The sequence below is a fragment of the Hylobates moloch genome, unplaced genomic scaffold, assembly GCF_009828535.3.
Source record: "Hylobates moloch isolate HMO894 unplaced genomic scaffold, HMol_V3 SCAFFOLD_1, whole genome shotgun sequence".
NCBI lineage: Eukaryota > Metazoa > Chordata > Mammalia > Primates > Hylobatidae > Hylobates > Hylobates moloch.
In genome coordinates, this window is record NW_026652276.1 from 195,205,721 (window position 1) to 195,220,549 (window position 14,829).

The 14,829-nt window shown below is 41.4% G+C and overlaps 1 protein-coding gene and 1 long non-coding RNA gene across 2 annotated transcripts in view; one reads left to right on the forward strand and one right to left on the reverse strand.

The window, feature by feature from the left end:
- Positions 1–12,761, reverse strand: part of LOC131380914 (uncharacterized) — a 53,681-nt gene extending 40,920 nt beyond the window's left edge. The window contains exon 1 of the long non-coding RNA XR_009209206.1: positions 12,680–12,761. This is a non-coding gene — a long non-coding RNA (uncharacterized LOC131380914). The remainder of the gene's footprint in view (positions 1–12,679) is intronic.
- Positions 1–14,829, forward strand: part of FOXP2 (forkhead box P2) — a 607,622-nt gene that overhangs the window by 284,801 nt on the left and 307,992 nt on the right. The window lies entirely within an intron of this gene.

A 14,829-nucleotide genomic window follows, 5' to 3' on the forward strand; every position in this document is an offset into this window, starting at 1 on the left:
CTCCACCTCCCATGTTCACGCCATTCTCCTGCCTCAGCCTCCTGAGTAGCTGGGACTACAGGCGCCAGCCACCACGCCAGGCTAATGTTTTTGTTTGTTTGTTTGTTTGTTTGTTTTTGTATTTTTAGTAGAGACAGGGTTTCACTGTGTTAGCCAGGATGGTCTCGATCTCCTGACCTCGTGATCCACCCGCCTCAGCCTCCCAAAGTGCTGGGATTACAGGCATGAGCCATCGCGCCCAGCCGAATCAAACTATTTTTAAGTTGCAAAAAAATCTGAGCTACAGAGCAGTATGTAACCCGGTACATAATGCAACACAGCCTGTCCACAAATGCTGACTGTGACAAAGTGGCCTATGAGAAAAACACAACAAAAAACAACTCCAAAGGGAATGCTCTTTCTGTCATTGCCTCCCTTCCTTTGAAAAATATAACGTTGGCAGCCCAGCCCTGTTCCCAGTTCTTTCTTATTCTACTTTTCAATTTAAGGAAATTTACAAGTTGTTGAATTCAGAAGTCTGGTATGCTCCAATCAATATCAACCTTTCCTTGTAAAATAAAAAAGTGGACCATCCGGGTACCCAATTTGTCAGAATACCAAAAAGAAGAAGAAACTGTAGATATCGTTTGCATGTCTTCTATATGTGAGGCACTGGGCTAGGTACTTTCCATACATTTCTCATTTATGCTTTACAGTATCTATGTAAGATAAGCAGTGTTCTATCCACAGCATTTGAGAAAACTGAAGTTTAGAGAAGTTTAAGTAGCTTGCCCAAGAGAGAATGGGTTATAAGTAGCAGAGCCTGAGGTTCAAACTCTGAATTTCAAAAGTATGCTTTTTTTTTCCCTTTTGCCTCATAGAAGCTGTTATCTCCTCTGATCTTCCAATATTCCAGTTTCTCCATTTCACTTACATCTCCTTGTACACATTTTAGATTTAGGCAACAATTATATTGGTGATATAACTGTCTTTTAATTTGATGCTTCACAGTCTTCTACAGAATCATTAGTCTAGAAAATATAATTATACATATTATATAATCCTTTCATATGCCAGGGAAATTTTGACTACAGCAAACACTGTTAAATAATATTTGTGGAACAAACAATTTCTGTATCTTAGGTGATGGTTTATTCAAGCTTCATATGTCACAGAAAGTTCTAATAAAATAAAAGTAGTGAGACAGTCTCCTGGAATTTGTTGTGATTTTTAATTTGTTGACATATTTTAAGGTTTGATAAGGTAAAACTTTATGAATATTTCCTCAGTTTATTCAAAATAATGTGAGATTTCAGTAAATTACCACTTTCTAGGTATTCATTTTTTATATTCCTTAAACAAATCAAGAAAATACCTTATTATTTATTGTATGTTAACAATGTGCAAAATGGTCAACTAGAGACTGTGAAGGACCCAAAGTGTGTGATAAGGTTTGTGCTTTGAGGAAGCTTATAATTAAATAGGAAGGAAAAAGGCATACATGGAGCTCATATCCAGCGGAATTAAGGAATTAAGGAATTCCCGTGGCCATCTCTTTTGGGACTCATTATTTCCTACTTTGACTTATAATCATTTGTGCACTATTGTTTATCCCCCCCTACTGTACTGTAACTTCTTGGTTGAAGGGATCTTGACTTATCCTTATTTGTAATTCCCTCTAGCACCTGAGGCAATGTAGCGCACAGTGAGTGGCCTGTAAATAGCTTTTGAATGAATAATATATAAAACACTAACAATACAAGACTCTATATCTGATCTGCCAAATGCATAGAACTGGCAGCAAGTGCTGTAGAAGTTCATTGGGATTGGGTTGCTCAGGAGAGTTTCCACAGAGGAAGGAGTGTCTTCAATTGAAAATGTGAAAAACGAACTGCAGAGAAACAAGCGTGGGGGCGGTCCAGGCAAGTGGAAGAGTATGCAGGGTGTTTATAAGGTGGAAACACAGAAAAGTTATATTTTATGCTTTAGTGGGCACTGCAGATTTCTTGGAATGGTACGATTTTTGTAAAAAAAAAAAATACTGATAAGGGTTGAAACCAGAGTATAGGTTTTAAATAGCCAAATAGGAAGCCTATAATGTCAGTTTACACAGTATCATTAATAAACATGAAAACAATCCTTACTATAAAACAGATACTCCATTAGTTATTTGGAACAAAATGTATGTTTTCCTACAAATAAAATGTATCCCTTCCTCTTCTTTCCCTCCTTCCTCCTGGAGAGTATAATGGTGTGGCTTAGAGACTGGGCTCTGGAGCTAGATTTAAAGTCCTTGTTCAGCCACTTACTGTGGAAACATGGTTAAGTTAATGCAGTAGCTAGAATATAGGCTCTGCGTGTGTCCCAGAGACACAAAATAACAGTGGCTTATCACAATATAGAAGTTTCTTTTTATAACAGTCCAGCTGGTATGGTGGTTGTTTTAGTTATATTGCTATGTGACAAATTGCCTCAAAACTTTGAGGCTTAAAAAGAGCCATTGTTTCAGAGGGTCCAGTATTTGGGCAGACTTCAGTAAGGAAGGATCATCTTCACTTTACATCATATGAACTTAGGTGATTCAAATGGATCTCAAAGATCTAAGAGATCCTAAGTCTTATGTCTAGATGCGGACTACAGCTGCAGCCACTTGGTTCTCCCAAGCATGGCCTCTCTCTGTCTCCCAGTGTGGTCTCTCATCATTAGTCCAGCATGAGCTTCTTGACCTGGCTACTGGCTTCCAGGAGAGTGAAAACAGATGGCAAAATCTGGGCTTGAAAGACTCAAGTATCATTTCTGCTGCATTGACTAAAACAAGATATAGGGTCTGCCCAGATTTAAATGGAGGGGAGAGATCTCTTGATGATAGGCATAACAAAGTTACATTGCAAAAGGACTTGCAAGATGGGAAGAATTTTGGGGGCCATCTTTGGACATAATCTGTCAAAGTGGATCTGTTCTAAGAGGTCTTCAGTTGGCCTAGATTGCTTTATCATGGTGCTCTGCCATATCTAGAATGTTGCCCTTCTCTGTGTAATCCAAGATGACTCACCACCATGTTTCAGTCAAGAGAAAGGAGAAAAATGGAAGAGGTAGGTACTTTCTTTTAATAGCACAACCAGGATTCAGATCTTAGTCACAAGACTTATCTGGTTAAAAGTCCAAAAGAAAATAAACTTTTAATTCTGGATAGCAATAAGGCCATCTGAAAATTAAGGGTTCTATTTCCATGAGAACAAATTAGAGAATGGATTTTGGAAGGCAGTTTATAATCTCAGCAACAATTATTTAACTTCTTTTATTCTCAGTTTCCTTATGTGTTAAATGGAAATGATGATATCACCTACTCCATAGAGCTGTTGTGGGGATTAAATGAACAATATGTGAGAGAATTCAGCACAGTGTCTGGGGAATAATTGTTGGCTTCACCATTCTTTCCGTAAAAAGTCACAGAATTTCTGCCACGTTTCAGACACTGTTGTGGACTCTAAATGTATAAAGCTGTGTTAGATTTTTTTCACACCTGGAGAGCTAAACCTTTCCTGAGAGAGGTATACTTCTAAATATATAGCAGCATGAGTTATGTGCCTAGGGTCCCAGCTACTAGGGAGGGTAACTGAGGAGATAGACACGATGCGTGCAGGAAAATCAGAGATTCCATTAGGAACTAACACTCAAGGCTGACCATGAAAATGGAGTTAGAGATAACCTATTGCCTTTGCAAGAAAGAGTGTGACATATTTAGAAAACTGTCAAAAGGCTGATTATGACTTGAGTCATAGAAACTGATAGATGATGAGAAAGGAGCTGGAAGAGGTGAGGTGGAGTCAAATTATGAAAAGCCTTTTTTTTTTATAGACGTGAGTTTAGATATAACACAAGAGAACCTCTCCAAAGTCTCAGTCTCCTCTGAATATTGGGAAGATTGTTGCATAGGATCATTGTGAGGATTAACTGATAAAGTGCAGGACAGATGTCAGACACATATTAAGCTCCTAATAATCATCACCCCTCGGTAATATTATTAAATAATATTATTATTAATGGAGGAAGGAAAACCAAATCAGAGATATTTCTATGATGAATTTGGTTAATGTTTAAAAGAGTGATGGATGGTGACATTACTATGAGATTTCTAGCCGTTGATGAGATGTAGAATTCAAGGTGGATTGGAAAACAAATATAGAATGAGAAATCCTAAGTTTGAGATACTTTCCAAATACTCATTGAACACTAGGTATTAAGAAGTCACTTAAAAATATTTGTATGGGGTAAAAAGGAAAAGTTAAGAGTTGGAAGTAAACAATTAGCAGACATTGCCAACTCCCACTTAGAAGAGAAGTAAGTGAAGTCATTCTGGGGAGGTAATAGAAAAGAAGTACAAGAAAAATGTGAAAAAGGCAATTGCTATCTCCATCTACCCATTGGGGGCATAGGACCATGTTCATAACATGAGAAGAACTATTTAGCATTAGTGCTATTGGAAATATGCAGTCATATTCCCTGTTGGATATGCCAAGAACATATCTCCATTATACAACCAGAGCATGTCTTTTCCCTCTGACTGGACAGTGGACTGGGGACTCCTAGAGCTCCAGGTTTCTGGCAAAGGATAGGACAGTCATAGGGTCTTAGGTATGATAATGGTCTCCTGGAAGCCTTCTTCACATATTTTCTTGACCCTTTTGAAACATTCTCTTCACTGCAGTCTTACTGATTATTTTAAGAAACAAAAATTAGTTTCTGGCTTAAAATTGTTTAATGGATTCACATTGTTTTGGAAGAGGAAAGCTCGTGTCTGCCTCACTGTCATTTACTCACTTTATTCCACACATCAACCACAAGAGGACATCTCTAAATCAAAGACTGTGCAATGCTTCTTTTGTCCAAGTTCTTGCTTTGCCTGGCATGCTCACTCCCCTCTCTCCCTCTCTTTAAGTAGTCTCTACAACTCATCTTTCTCAGTTTATCCTAGAGCCTCCTTCTTCAAGGAAGCCCTCCCTGACCTTCCATAGATGCTCCTATAGAATCTTTGTAGCATTCATCCTAATTGTGAGTATAATTTTGATTGTGCAAATAATTGTTTGATGACTCTTCACTAAACTAAACTTTAAGCTCCTTTGTGGCAGAGAGGTCTGACTTTTCTACTAATGGGGATTATATCACTTCTGTCTCCACCTCCAACACTGAACAGAATTGAGAAGCAGACACAGAAGTTAGATGGAGTATCCCCATAATAGCTATACATTGCTAAATCTTGACTAATTCAGCCTCATCTCTGCCCTGAATTAGGCTTCCTGCTAATTCTTTCAGAATTGGACTTACTTGCTGAAATATTAGAAGAAAAAAGGAGCTACCAGGTGCCGTGACACATGCCTGTAATCGCAGCATTTTGGGAGGCTGAGAAAGGATTTCTTGAGCCTGGGAGTTTGAAACCAGCCTGGGCAACATAAGGAGACCTTCTCTCTACAAAAAATCTAAAAATTAACTAGGCATGGTAGTACATTCCTGTGATCCCAGCTACTAGGGAGGCTGAGGCAGGAGGATCTCTTGAGTCCAACAGTCCAAGGCTGCAGTGAGCCGTACTCGAACCACTGCACTCCAGCCTGTGAGGCAATGTAAGACCCTGTCTCCAGAAGAAAAAAAAAAGAAAAAGAAAAAGAAAGAAAGTGAAAAAGAAAATAGGGACAATCACAGCCTTCTGCTGTCTGGTACCTACGAGAATTCTACATTTAGAGTAGGTGCTTATTAAGGCACTGCTTGTTGCTTTTTGCTTTTTTGTTTTTTTTCCAAATTGATGTCTTCTTTAGATAAGCATTTCTAACATCCATGATCAATTGCAAAATAATTACATCTTACAATTTCTCCTTTATGCTACTTTCCCTGAACACAGCACAAAGTATAATATACAGCCCTTTAAGGTTTCTTAAAGGTTTCATTGAAAACAACAAAAGTATCAAATACAGGAGGTAAAATGACTCTCTTCTATGTCTCCCTGTTTTAGGCTTATTTATTTATTTTTATTTTTATTTTTATTTATTTATTTATTTTTGGCAGTTGCAAGATTTAATAGAGTGAAATAGAGTGAAAACAGAGCTCCCATACAAATGGAGGGGACCCAAAGGGGATTGCTGTTGCTGGATCGAATGCCTGGGTTTATATCCCGATCCTTGTCCCTCCCACTGTGCTCTCAGGCAATAGATGATTGGCTATTTCTTTACCTCCTATTTTTGCCTAATTAGCATTTTAGTGAGCTCTCTGATTGGTTGGGTGTGAGCTAAGTTGCAAGCCCTGTGTTTAAAGGTGAATGCGGTTACCTTCCCACCTTAGGGATTCTTAGTTGGCCTAGGAAATCCAGCTAGTCCTGTCTCTCAGTACCCCCTCTTAACAGGAAAACCCAAGTGCTGTTAGGGAGGTTGGCCGATGACCACTGTAACTGCTTCCTGCTGAACTGGGGCGTAGTAGGGGTTGTGCAGTTGAGATTTCCTCGGGAGGGGTGCCTTCGATGTCATTAACATCAGAGAATGGGCTAGCAGGCCATTCCAGGGGTCCATGGTGGAGCTTAGTCATGGACTGCATCTGGGGCTCCATTTGAAGAACATTTGTAGTTTTACAGTTTCAATTCTGGAAGAGACAAACTTAACAAGGAGGTTAAAGATACAGGGATTGAAATGTATGGCCTGCAGTGTAGGGGATTATTTCTTTGGCACACTTGACAGGCCCTGACTGTCTGTTTGATAGTTTTGAAAAGGCCTGGTCCAGTAAATAATAATTTGGCCATCTGATGAGTGCTATCAATGCCTAAGTGGAAGGTTTGGTGAGGGTTTTAAGTAATTTGTATTGGTTAGCTGCAGGCAAAAATATTTTTCCTTCTTTGGTGGCTAGCCATCTGAAGGGGAGGGAAGTATGTCCTCATGAGGTTCCCTATTCTATTTTTCCTGCTGAGTACTAGGGCTTGGTTTCCCAGAGGGGGTTACCCCATACTAGGGGTCCTTCTATAAGCATTTCTAATGGAGGGTCCTGCCTTGTGGCTTGTTTGGCTTCAATATCCACTTGGCGGTTCCCTTCTATTTCCCTTTCCTTTCCTTTCTGATGACCCCGGCAGTGTAAGACTGCCACCTCTTTAGGTTTCTGTACAGCCAATAATAATTTCTTAATGGCTTCCTGTTGTTTGATAGGTGTTCCCTCGGAAGTTAGGAATTCCCTTTCTCTCCATATTGCTGCATGGGCATGGAGGACTAGGTAAGCATACTTAGAGTCTGTATATATATTTACTCATTTTCCTTCTCCTAAATCTAGTGCCCGAGTGAGGGCTTTTAGTTTTGCCAGCTGAGCACTAGTTCCTGGAGTGAGGGGATTACTTTCAAGTATTCCATTATCACTGACCACTGCATACCCTGCTTTTCAAAGTCCTTTTTCTACAAAGGAACTTCCATTAGTATACAAGTTGAGGTCAGGATCAGTCAAGGGAACCTCTAAAAGTTCCCTTCAAGTGGCGTAGGTTTGAGCAATTACTTGTTGACAGTTGTGTTCTATCTTTTCTTCATTGTCTGGAAGAAATGTGGCTGGGTTAAGAGTTGCACAAGTGTGCAGTTGCAGCACTGGCCCTTCAAGTAATAAAGCCTAATATTTAAGTAAACAGTTGTCTGACAGCCACAAGTCTCCTTTAGCAGTGAGTATGTCATTCACATCATGAGATGTCCACACAGTGAGATCTCTTCCCTGTATTATTTTAACTGCTTCAGATACTAAGACTGCTACTGCCATCACTACCTGTAAACAATGAGGCCAACCCTTTGCCACTATATCAATTTTCTTACTCAGGTATGCCACAGGTTGCAAGCTCATCCTTTGGACCTGTGTAAGGACTCCTAGAGCTATTCCTGTTTTTTTCTGTGACATATAAAGAAAAGTCTTGCCCCGTTGGCAAGCTTAACACTGGGGCTTGGGTTAGGGCCTTCTTTAGGGCCTGGAAAGCCACTTCTGCTTCAGGTGTCCATCTTACTAAATGGTTATTGGCTTTCTGAGTTACTTTAATTAGTGTGTGTAATCGTCATACCTGGGAATCCATATTCGGCAGAAACCTGTTATGCCAAGGAACCTTCTTTGTTGCTTTAGGGTTTTGGGATGAGGATAAGCCAGTATAGGTTGGATACATTCCTCACTGAGGGCCCTGGTGCCTTTGGATAATTTTAGCGCTAGGTATTTAACCTGCTGTGAGCAGAGCTGAGCCTTTGGTTTGGAAACCTGTAGCCACAGGTAGCGAAGAAATTTAAGAGCGCTTGGGTGGCTTGATGGCACAAGGTTTCTGAACAGGCGGCTAAAATTAAATCATCCCTGTACCGAAGGACAAGAGTGTCCAGGTATGAGAATTGACTCAAGTCTTGGGCTAATGCCTGGCCAAATAGATGGGGGCTATCCTTGAACCCTTAGGGTAAAACAGTCCAGGTGCGTTGAGATGTTGGGTTTGAAGGATCTTTAAAGGCAAACAAGAATTGAGAGTCAGCATGTACAGGGATGCAGAAAAATGCATCCTTAAGGTCCAGAACTATAAACCACTCTGCTTCCTCTGGTATTTGGGAAAGCAGAGTATAAGGGTTAGGTGCAGCTGGGTATACAGGAACAACAGCCTCACTGATAATCCTGACATCTTGCACTAACCTCCACTGTCCGCTGGGCTTCTGTACTCCTAAAATTGGAGTCTTGCAAGGGCTATTGCATGGTTTTACTAGGCCTTGGGCTTTTAGGTCCTTAACAATCTTTTGGAGTTCTTGTTGGGCCTCGGGTCTGAGGGGGTACTGCTTTTGGTAGGGAAAGGAGGCGGAATCCTTTAGTTTAACTTGAACAGGAGAGGCATTCTTTGCTCGTCCATATTGTCCTTCTGTTGCCCAGACTTCAGGATTAATTCCTTCCTTAAGCAGGGGACAGCAAACGGGTGTTCCTTCTCCTATGTTCAGATGTATAATGGCCCCTGCTTTTGCTAGAATGTCTCTCCCTAACAAGAGAGTGGGGCTTTCAGGCATAATTAGAAAAGCATGTGAAAAGAGTAAAGTTCCCCAGTCACAACTTAGTGGCTGGGTGAAGTATCTAGTGACTGGCTGTCCTAGGCCCCCTCGGATAGTGACAGATCTGGAGGACAGTTGTCCAGGACAGAAGAGTAAGACTGAGAAGTCCAGGCCAGTGTCCAGGAAACAGTTAACCTCCTGGCCCTCAATGGTTAAGCAAACCCGGGGCTCTGTGAGGGTGATGGCATGGGCTGGCGCTTGCCCTGGGCACCCTCAGTCCTGCTGCTGGATCACCTGATTAGTGGCTTCTGACTCAGAGGACCTTCATCCCCTGGGGCAATGGGCCTTCCCAGTGATTCCCTTGACATAAGGGGCATGGATGAGGAGGTGGCTTATTTGTACTTGGACAATCTTTTTTAAAGTGTCCTTGTAGACCACACTGGAAGCAAGCCCTATTAGGCATTCGATTTGCCCAGCTTTTCCCTTTTCCAGAACCTCCAAAGTCCGCTTGCCTGAGGGCCATGACTAAAGCAGTGGCCTTTTTTTTTTTTTTTTATCCCATTTGTCCCATTTCGCCTGTTCCTCCTGATCTCTAATGTAAAAAACCGAGGTTGCCAAGTTCAATAGGGTTTCTAAGTTTTGCTCTGGGCCTAAGGCGGACTTTTGAAGTTTTTTTCTAATGTCTGCAGCTAACTGAGTGATAAACTTATCCTTTAAGATTAGTTGGCCTTCAATATAGTCAGGTGACAGAGAGGTATGCTTCCTCAATGCCTCCCTTAGTCTCTCCAGAAAGGCGGTAGGATTTTCTTCCTTTCCTTGTGTTATAGTGGACATCATTGAATAATTCATAGGCTTCTTCCTAGTTTTCCTTAGTCCTTCTAGCACGCAAGTTAGCAAATGTCTACGGCACCAATCTCCATGTTCTGATTCTGTGTCCTAATGACAGTCTACACTGGGAACTGCCTGCTGGCCTGTGAGGAATCATTCTCTTTCCTCTGTTCTCATTCCTGTCACTGACCTGACTGAGATACCAGAGGTCGCCAAACTCTTGGGCTGCAGTTATGGCAGCACTTCTCTCATTTGGGGTTAGTGTCTGATTTAGCAGTGATATTATATCTCTCCATGTCAGATTAAAGGATTACCCTAACCCTTGTAAAACATCAATATAGCCATCAGGGTTATCTGAGAATTTACCTAGGTCTATTTTAATTTGCTTTAAGTCTGGGAGAGAAAAAGGTACATGCACTCTGGCTGGGACGAATTCTCCTCCTCCCACTGCTTGGAAGGGGCATAATCGGGGAACACTGGCACTCTTTGGTTCATTGTTTACCCGTTTGTCTATCTCCTTTTGGACCGTTTGGGTTGAAGGGGGGTCCTTATTGGTTGGGGAAGGAGTCGGGGGGATGCTGGGGTAGGGAGGTAGACTCTGAGGGCTTCCTGTAGGGCATAAACCACACTTTTTACGTAATTGCGAGTTGTCTCTTAATGAAAAGAAAGTTTGCACATATGGCACTTCACTCCATTTGCCTTCTTTTCTACAAAAGAGGTCTAGCTGTAAGATGGTGTTATAATTTGTACTTCCCTCAGGAGGCCAGGTTTCTCCCCCTTGAAGAGGATATCGCTGCCAGGCGGTACTGCAGAGGAATATAAGTCATTCCTTTCTTGGTGTCTGAGGGTCAAATTGGTCCTAATTCTCCAGACTACATCTTAGGGGCATTTTTGCCTTGGGGGGAACATTTCCCATCTGAAAAAAGAACCTAAGGATGCCAGCACCCCTAGTTATTTTCCGATGAGCATTAGTCTTAGAGGGTCCTCTAAGGGCCTAATGCTTATTCTTTTCCAGGGTGCGTAACCACCCACGGACCTCTGCTTACCAGATTAGTGACACTCACCAATGTAGCAGTCCTGCACTCCTTTTCCTGCCTTTCTTGACCACAAACAAAGGGGGCTGGGCTGCTGGATTCTAGTGGTCCTTTACCAGCGTGCCCAACATTTCCTTTGTGCTCAGAGGTGAGTTCCTTTCCAGGGTGCATCACCACCCATGGACCTCTGCTTATCGGATTAGTTACGCTCACCGACGTAGCAGTCCCGCACCTGTTTTCCCACCTATCTTGACCACAAGGAAAGGGGTCCGGGCTGCTGGATTCTAGTGGTCCTTTACCAACGTGCCCAACATTGCCTTTGCACTCAGGGGTGAGTCCTAGAGCTGGGCTGGGGTCCTGAGTATGTCATAACAACCCAGCTACCCCATCAAGATGCATTCCCATAAACAACAGTTCTTATGCAAATTCGTTTCAGAGAGGGTGTAGCTAACCTTTTGAGTCAGAATTGAGATAGTCTTTTGATTCTGTAAGTACTTTAAGGCTTGGCTAAGTGCAAACAGCTGGCACATTTGAGACGGATTCTTAGGCAACTTTTTAACTCTGCTTCCACAAGATTCTCCATATCAATTACTGAATACCCATTGTATTCAGTACCCATCAATCACCTGGGAGGAACCATCTACCATCCTGTCCTGAAGGGAGTTCCTCCTAGGTCTGGTGGCACCTTTGTGTGGTAATTAAGATTTAAATCCCTTGTTAGGAAATCTGATGGGTTAAGGGAATTATCAGTGGTTGGAGTTACATTACCCTTTTCTAACACAGTAGCCCCATACTTTAAGATTATTGAGTTAGTAAGCTACCTTTTTGCTTTTTTCTTTTTGACTTAGAATAAGTCTGAACTTGTGAGGTGTGCTCACAATGAGGTTTCCTCTAAAAGTTACTTTTCTGCTTTTAGCAAAGCAGTTCTCGCTACCGACTGAATGCATTTGGCCCATCCTCGGGTTACTGGGTTAAGGATTTGCTACGCCCTTATTTACACTGACAACAAAGTGGCAATTATCAATTATACGTTTTAAATTTACCCTGGCTTTTAAAGGAATAGGGCACACTTTTTTTTAAAACTATTTCTTTTTCTTTCTTTTTCTCTTTGACTCTCTCTTTGTCTCTCTCTCTCTCTCTCTCTCTCTCTCTCCCCCTCTCTCTCTCTTAGCCATTACAAACTTGGGGCCCTGGCAAGGGTGGTGGGGAACGGGTCCCACGTAACTGCCCATGTCGAGAGCTGTATACCTAAATCAGGAAGGATACCAGGGATAAGACTCCCTGGTTATATAACTCCTTAGGTTATAGCCTAGGTGCCTAAGGACACAGCATAGAGCCTCCTTAGATCCCTTTGGAGATACAACTTGCTAGAGCAAATGAAAGTCTGAACCACTAGTACCTAGGAGGCAGGGCTCAGAGGAAGTAGATTCAGAGGTAAGGAGGATTTGGGGGCTACACTTTCAAGAAAGTCAGTCGGGACCCCGGAGGTATAGTTCAGAAGGAAAGGTAGGGGCGCACGCATGGGCGACTGCTGAGTAGAGAATTCTGGCTGTGCCATGATCTCAACCGGCTACTGCCGGGAGTTCGGGACAACGGCTTCCTGTCTCTAGTCGGCCCTCAGCTTCCCCAAGAAAATTGAAAGTGGAAGCTGGCTCCAGGCAGACCAATGTCCCCAATAGAAAGGTTGGGGGTTGTTAGAAAGCCCTTCCCCAGATAGCCTCACTGGTGGCCATGCTAATCATTTTTAACTGGCCAACAGATGCCCAGTATTTTCCTCCAGTTTTAAGGAAGAATGAATAGAATAGCAAGCAAAAGTGGTCCAATATTACTCACAGCTTTGGATGTCCCTTCGTGGTTGCCAAAATGTTACAGAGGTCCCTGCTGACAGAGCTCCCAAAATGGTGGCAAGCCACTTCCAAGATGGTGGTGGGCCGCTTCCAAGATGGTGGCAAGCCTGGTGTTCTCTGACCTGGGGTTCTTGGCCTCACAGATTCCAAGGAATGGAATCTTGGGCCATGCGGTGAGTGTTATATCTCTATTAGAAGCCGTGGGTCACGGAAGAGAACCGTGGAACCCAGTGACTAGTGTTCAGCTTGATTAGGACGAACCCAGGCACTTAGCCATGCAGGAACAATGGCAAACCTTTAGCACGATCCGGAGTGACAATGGCAGTCTCACTGGATCAGGAGCACAGAGGAAACCCTGCCGGATCCAGAAGGATGGGAGTCAGCGGCAGGATAGGAGTCAGTGGCAGGTGTGTGACAGTGGCAAACAGCAGTGATGGATGGCGAGCGAAAGCTCAGCTCGAGCCATAACAAATATGGACCAGAAGAGTGCAGTTGCAAGATTTAATAGAGTGAAATAGAGTGAAAACAGAGCTCCCATACAAAGGGAGGGGACCCAAAGGGGGTTGCCGTTATAGGCTTTTTAAAGCTTTTTAAGCTTTTAAAAAAATTACTTGATCTAGAAAAACAAAAGCACAAAAATGTACTATAGTGGAATTTGTTTAGCAAAGGCAGAACATTTTAGGAAATGGCAAAACAGATTCAGGCTACCCTGGATCATAGAAGTACTATAAACTACTTCAGAGATGAGGGCTTCTCCTGGGGCCCAACACTGTACTGAATGGAGCCAGGGAGCAGACCGTGGGAGTCATATTCATCCTTCTTGTCTTTCACTATTGCTGGTTTCACCTTTGAAGGTGTCACACTGAACCAGATTTACAGTCAATGCACAGGGAAAATATTGGAAGTGAAGGTTAATCCCAAGAAGAAGCCAACATACATAGAGACAAGAGGGAAAAGGAGAGGAGGATAATTTCTTAAACTATTTGGGGATCAGGGATTTCAGGCTATTTCTGAGTAGGTATCTGTATATCTTGCTATTGTAATTATTCAATGACATTTAGTTTTCTTTTTTCATATAAGTGAAATATCTACTTACTGTTGAAAACTTTCAGAAACACAGAAAAGTATAATAATGAAAATAATTATTTCACTTAATATCCCCCATCTGTTCTTTCAAATGAGCTTTTTGATTTTACATTTAAACATGATTGGAGATGATTGTGAACAACTTAACCTCATCAGAAAAATTATTTAGAAAAGCAGCTTACCCAGTCTTCTGTGACACATTACTAAATTTAACTTCAAAGTTAAGTGCTATATAAACATAGATAAGAAAATATAAATACATATATGTTAAAGCCTCGGTTACCCTCTAATACTGCAGGTTTCTTCCAAGTTCTATTCATTCATTCAATCTCTTCCTTATTTATTTTATGAAAATTATTGTTCACGTCGATTTTGATAACACCTGTATTTTGGGGAGTAGAGTCATTTTTTGAAAAACATATGTTACTCTTCAAAATTCTCATGGAGTATTAAATATTTGGTTAAAAAATATTCTCTTCTCTTGAGGAAGTTATATTCAGTTTCCATCCTGACATGCCACACAGTACAATGCTGATGCCACTTTACTGTAGTTCAGGACTAGAATACATGAGTCAATTCTAACTTGTTAAGAATTTCCTTCTTCTCCCAAAGGAAAACACATGATTGCTCTTGGGGAATGGCTGGAAATCAGATTTAACCTTTTATTTAAGTTTTTTAGAGGACTGAGGAGATTTGGCCAAATAAGTGTATGCTTTTTACAAGGTGTCAAACAGCCAAAATTTTGGCTAAGATGTGAATATGCAAGAAAAGTTAGCAAGCTCAATAGACACACAAAACAACTTTTGATGGGAAGAACAGAAAAAGGGTATAAACATTGTAGAATTTATGAAAATATTCACAGTAAAAAAATTCTTATAAATTATTACAAGATTTACTATTTCTTAATGAAATCCTGGCATGGTTTCTTATGCAATAGACAAGGTAAATTAATTAATTTAAAATTCATTAGTTAGCATATTGCTGTTCAAAACAATAGTAGAAAGGGAGGGGTTATGGAGGAATTAGAGCCCTATCAGAACAATAAAATAT